Source organism: Podarcis cretensis (genome assembly GCF_951804945.1).
Source record: "Podarcis cretensis genome assembly, chromosome: 11".
Lineage (NCBI taxonomy): Eukaryota > Metazoa > Chordata > Lepidosauria > Squamata > Lacertidae > Podarcis > Podarcis cretensis.
The window spans coordinates 14,803,260-14,809,744 of NC_137180.1; the positions used below are offsets into that span (position 1 = coordinate 14,803,260).

The window sequence follows — 6,485 nt, forward strand, 5'->3', positions numbered from 1 at the left end:
CAGTTTGAAAGCACACCAGTGCAAGTAGATAAATAGGTACCGCTGCGGCAGGAAGGTAAACAGCATTTCTGTACTCTCTGGCTTCTGTCATGGTGTCCCGTTGCACCAGAAGTGGCTTAGTCATGCTGGCCACATGACCCAGAAAGCTGTCTGTGGACAAACGCCCGCTCCCTCAGCCTGAAAGCAAGATGAGCACCACACCCCTATGGTCGCCTTTGACTGGACTTAAGCATCTAGTGGTCCTTTACCTTTTTACCTTTTTTACTTTCCCTCTTGCTCAACTCCAACAAAATCTCTCTCTTAACTTGAGCAATGTAGATTTCTCCATTTCTGAGGACAGAACTATTCATGACAGTTAAGGGCTACAACTTCAAAAGTAGCTTGCCACTGAACAGCTAAGAACCACAGCAGCACACGGAAATGCCATTTACCTTTCCGCCAGAGTGGTACCTATTTATCTACTTGCACTGGCGTGCTTTCAAACCGCTAGGTTGGCAGAAGCTGGGACAGAGCAACAGGAGCTCACCCCATTGCAGGGATTCAAACTGCTGACCTTCTGATCGGCAAGCCCAAGAAACTCAGTGGTTTAGACCACAGCTCCACCCATGTCCCAAATAAACAAGCACACAACCACTGATAGGTCCCCCCGCCATTGTGAGGCTCAAAGCAATGAAGATGATGCCTCCTCAGCTGTTGCCATTGGCTGTGGGTTTCTTGTGATGTCACAAAAGCACCTGTTTATCTACTTGCTCTGGTGTGCTTTTGAACTGCTAGGTTGGCAGGAGGTGGGACAGAGCAGCGGGAGCTCACCCCGTTGCGGGGATTCGAACTGCCAACCTTCTGTTCGTTAAGCCCAAGAGGCTCAGTGGCTTAGACCACAGCGCCACCCGCATCCCTACCAAATGTACACATTGGTTTTGAGGAGGTATGGGGCAGGAAGAGTTTAAGTATGCACACTGATGAACTGGATTTGGGGGGCTGCTGCTTTTAGACACTATTATTCTTTCCCAAGACACTTGTTGTAGGGAATGTAGCTCCGGCAGTTTTAGTTTATTGTTGAAAAAAAGCCAAGCACACCAAGCTAAATATTCAGCAAAGCTGATTCACTGAGAAACAAAAGGTGGGTGCATTCTCTTGGTCCAGGAAGCAATTATAACCTCCTCCATTTCCTCTACTTGTTTTTCTCTCTCAGCTGATCTTGCGCAAGTCTTATCCAGGCTAAGCAGCAGCCAAATAGGCTGGAAACCAACTTTACCTCAGACAGACCCTGGGAAAAGTATGGAAAAGGAAATTGCTGGGGGAGAAGGGGACAGACAAGGAAAGAGACTGCATGCACTCTGAGTGCATATAGAAAACCAGTACGTTTCCGAGCACAATTCAAAGTGTTGGTGCTGACCTTTAAAGCCCTAAACGGCCTTGGTCCAGTATATCTGAAGGAGCGTCTCCTCCCCCATCGTTCAGCCTGGACACTGAGGTCCATCTCCGAGGGCCTTCTGGCGGTTCCCTCACTGCGAGAGGCCAAGTTACAGGGAACCAGGCAGAGGGCCTTCTCGGTAGTGGCACCCGCCCTGTGGAACGCCCTCCCATCAGATGTCAAAGTGATAAACATCTACCTGATATTCAGAAGACATCTGAAGGCAGCCCTGTTCAGGGAAGCTTTTAATATGTGATATTTTAGTGTATCTTTCATCTTTGTTGAAAGCCGCCCAGAGTGGCTGGGGAAACCCAGCCAGATGGGCGGGGTACAAATAATAAATTATTATTATTATTATTATTAGTCACACTTGCAAAAAGGAATATATATGTGAGGTTTTACCTTTAGAAAACAGGGAGCAGAGATCACTCTTAAACCTCGTAGTGAGGAGCCCCTCGGTGTGTCTCCTCTAGAGGTGCAGGGAGCACCAGAAAGTAAATATGTAAGGATGTTTTCCTGAAGTGGGAGCTCCTGGGCTTATGGCACATCAGGCAGTCTCCTAGGCCTATAGGCTAATAGTGAACTAGTTCTGTCAGTGCAGATCCATACGTAGCCAATAGCACAGTCAAAAACTCAAGAGGGAAACAGAAGCATGCTTGGAGGCTTCCAGAGGTACATTTAAAAGAAGTAAGTTTGTAGAAGTACAATTTTTAAAAAGACTCCCTCCTCTGAAATGGAGGGACATTAAATATTGACTGTTAGAAAAATGCGCAAAGAACTCTGATGGATTATGCTGGATGAGGGTGGGCTTGGCTGGAGCGCCAACCAGGAGAGCTCATTGTTCCAACATTTTGTTGCAGGTCTCACTTGTTTGCTTCTGTGGCTAGGAAATGCTCTGCTGTCGCTCTTCAGAATATTGAAAGAAATCATTTCCACCTGTATCACTTCTACTTATTAAAAAGCCAAGCACAAAAAAAACTTGCAGGATAAATATGGGGAGTGTTGGAATATTTCCCGCCGTTCTGCCCGGACACTGAGGTCCAGCGCCAAGGGCCTTCTGGTGGTTCCCTCACTGCGAGAAGCAAAGCTGCAGGGAACCAGGCAGAGGGCCTTCTCGGTAGTGGCACCTGCCCTGTGGAACACCCTCCCACCAGATGTCAAAGAGAAAAACAACTCCCAGACTTTTAGAAGACATCTGAAGGCAGCCCTGTTTAGGGAAGTTTTTAATGTTTAATAGACTATTGTATTTTAATATTCTGTTGGAAGCCGCTCAGAGTGGGCGGGGTATAAATATATTATTATTATTATTATTATTATTATTATTATTATTATTATTTCTAGCACATAGGAAAGGTTCAAATGACATGGTGGCTAGTTCCTAGATCAGTCTCTGAAGTGTGGTTTATGCGGGCTTTGGCAAGCCTGCCACATTTTAAGAATGTGCAGCGCAAATTGGTTGATGGTTTTCAAATACCACAGTAATATCTGGAGGCATGTGCTACATAACTGTGAATCCCTTACCCCGGTGCTTCCAAACTTACATATTGTGCACCTATTTTGAGAGCTTAGTCTTGGGCAAAGATTATTTGGGGGTAGTTTTAATAATAATAATACTTTATCTTTGAATTGTTTTTTGCAGCTAAAAAAATCACGATTAAAAAATATGTCACGCACCCTTTGAAACCCAGGGGAATGTGTAATACTTTGGGAAAAATGACTTTACCCTGTTACTACTTGGTGGTGCTATCGCTACCTGACCATCCATGAAAGGGAGTGTTTGTGTGGCAAAACACACTTGCAACCCTTAGATCATTATCTGAAAAATGGAGTAGTCCCTGGAAACACATGCTGATTTATGTTGCAAACTGTAGAGATCTCCAGGGAGTAACAGGAGAACCATTTTCACTGCAATCTGGTTGTAAAATGCTTCTTGCTGCCTAAAATGCTACCAATAAAGTGAAATTACACTATTGCGGCATCCTGCTCCCCCAGATGCATGAAGTCGCCTAAGAATGTAAGATGATGATTTTATTTATTTATTTATTTATACATACATACATACATACATACATACATACATACATACCCCACCCATCCAGCTGGGTTTCCCCAGCCACTCTGAGCAGCTCCCAACAGAATATTAATAATAACTTTTTTTAAAGTGACAAAACATCAAACACTAAAAACTTCCCTAAACACAGCTGCCTTCAGATGTCTTCTAAAAGTCAGATAGTGTTTATTTCCTTGACATCTGATAGGAGGGTGTTCCACAGCGTGGATGCCACTACCGAGAAGGCCCTCTGCCTGGTTCCCTGTAATCTCACTTCTCGCAGCGAGGGAACCACCAGAAGGCCCTTGGAGCTGGACCTCAGTGTCCAGGCTGAACGATGGGGGTGGAGACGCTCCTTCAGGTATACTGGGCCGAGGCCGTTTAGGGTTTTAAAGGTCAGCACCAACACTTTGAATTGTGCTTGGAAATGTACTGGGAGCCAATGGAGGTCTTTCAGGACTGCTGTTATATGGTCTCAGTGGCCACTCCCAGTCACCAGTCTAGCTGCCGCATTCAGGATTAATTGTAAGATGCATGTATACACATTGGAGTATATGCCCTGTTAACTGGGTGTGAAGTAGAGATAACTGGAATACAGAATACTCCCAGACTGAATTTATCATGAGTACAGTCTATAAGCAAATGAGAAACCATTAATGTTTTGTAACGAGACCCACCCATACTCACTGTCTAATACTTGATAAATATAATCACATTTGCTTATCAACTCTCAGCTCTGTGGGTCCTTACCTACCAATAATGTTTGATATATATCTGCTTCTTTTACAAAGGTAAAGGGACCCCTGACCATTAGGTCCAGTCGTGACCGACTCTGGGGTTGCGGCGCTCATCTCGCTTTATTGGCTGAGGGAGCTGGCGTACAGCTTCTGGGTCATGTGGCCAGCATGACTAAGCTGCATCTGGCGAACCAGAGCAGTGCACGGAAACACCGTTTACCTTCCCGCCGGAGCGGTACCTATTTATCTACTTGCACTTTGACATGCTTTCAAACTGCTAGGTTGGCAGGTGCTGGGACCGAGCAACGGGAGCTCACACCGTCACGGGGATTCGAACCACTGAACTTCTGATTGGCAAGTCCTAGGCTCTGTGGTTTAACCCACAGTGCCACCCACGTCCCAATCTGCTTCTTTTAAGAACCATTAAATCAGAATCTGAACAATTCTTATTTTTTTACCAGCTTTTGATCGCCAGTTGGCAGGCAATTCTAAATAAAAATTCTTTATCCTTATTGGGCCAGGAAGGCATGCATTTATCACTTGCTGAAGGCAATATAAGTACTATCCAGGAGTTAATCTTATGATTTGTTGCAGTGCTATCAAATATTGCTTAAATGACTCAGGAAGGAACTTGCTCCTGGCTGTGTGATTTTGAAGCTCGTCAGAGACTACAGATGAACATTCATCACCTAATGGTCTACTAAAGGCTAAAAGCACATAAGTCATCTTTATTCTGATTTTTGTCTTGCTGCATCATGTAGCCTCCAAAATCCTTTCCATTTCCCCTCTTAGCTAATGAAGTAGTTTGAGTTCAGCCATTTCGTGCTACTAACAATAAACATTTTTATAGCAGCGTGAACAAGGTACTTGAGAGAATGTGGCCATTGGATATTTGTAGCTCTGCTTAGCTATAGCAAAGCCATTAACTATTGTAACCACAGCATCTCTTTGACCTCTCTCATGCAAATTACAATGGCTGTTTTCTGGATCAAAACCTCAAGACTAAACCTATTCAACATTGTTTGTAACCAATGACCCATTTACTCCTTTTTTTGTCTTGGTAGCTACATTGCTCCTGATAAGATACATTAGACATTATAGTTTATGGAACTGGCGGAGATGACGGGCAGAATCCGAGACCTGGGAGAAGAACTGGTGGAGGAAGACTGGAAGAAATTCAAGGACTATCTACAAAAATATTGTAAATTGTATGATTGTTAAGAAAGATGTAAGATTAGCAAAAACATGGCTTCAACAAACTAGTTATAAAGAATATAAATTTAAATTCAATTGGAAGATGAAAAGATAAATTTGGGATAAGTAATATTTTATGATTAAGCTTCAATAAGAGTATGTTAAACCCCAAAAATTGAGACATTAAATATTGGAAAATTATATTATATGAATTAAATCAAGTTAATAATTTGCTGGTAAAATTTATGTTTAGAAAGCAGGAACAAGAGATGTGAGGAAGTCCAAAGTTGAGAATGAAATGTGGATAATGGAAAATATTATGTTATTATGTATGTTTTTTATTGGTTATACAAAATTTAATAAATATTATTATTTAAAAAAAAATAGACATTATAGTTTAGCTTATGCAAAGTCTATTATCCTTTCTTGGGAAGGGCCCCAGCCCTTATTCTAAGATAGATTCCCAAACTTTTGGTGCCCAAAGAACAGTTCCCCACACCTCGTATCAAAGATGGAAGGAAACCTCACGTTTACAATATACATGCAGTCCTCTTCTTTGAAGCTGTGGGGCAGCTTGTTAATAGTACCGTGGTACCTCGGGTTACAGATGCTTCAGGTTACAGACACTTCAGGTTACAGACTCTGCTAACCCAGAAATAATACCTCGTGTTAAGAACTTTGCTTCAGGATGAGAACAGAAATTGTGCGGCGGCAACGCAGCGGCAGTGGGAGGCCTCATTAGCTAAAGTGGTACCTCAGGTTAAGAACAGTTTCAGGTTAAGAACGGACCTCCAGAATGAATTAAGTTCTTAACCCGAAGTGCCACTGTACTAAACTCTCATCAATAAAAATAACGGCACAAAATATCACAGAACATACAAAACCATGTGAAAGGATCAAATTGAGAAACAAGGACAACTTACCAAATTATTTTTAAGTCCTCGAGAACGAATTAAGTTTTTAACACGAGGTACCACTGTAACCTGATTTTAGGTGACAAATACAGTGCAGGCATGTGGCGTGGGCAGCAGGCATATAACAAGCCCCCCCCCCCAACTTACATTGGCTTATGTTACAACTATTCCAAACT

The 6,485-nt window shown here is 42.9% G+C and overlaps 1 long non-coding RNA gene across 1 annotated transcript; it reads right to left on the reverse strand.

Moving 5' to 3' along the window:
* Nucleotides 1-1,031: 1,031 nt before the first annotated feature.
* Nucleotides 1,032-6,021, reverse strand: LOC307226961. Its single transcript, XR_013843743.1, has 2 exons — nucleotides 5,924-6,021; nucleotides 1,032-1,267 (listed from the first exon to the last, which is right to left on the reverse strand). It is a non-coding gene; the product is annotated as an uncharacterized lncRNA (long non-coding RNA).
* Between the last annotated feature and the right edge of the window lie 464 nt (nucleotides 6,022-6,485).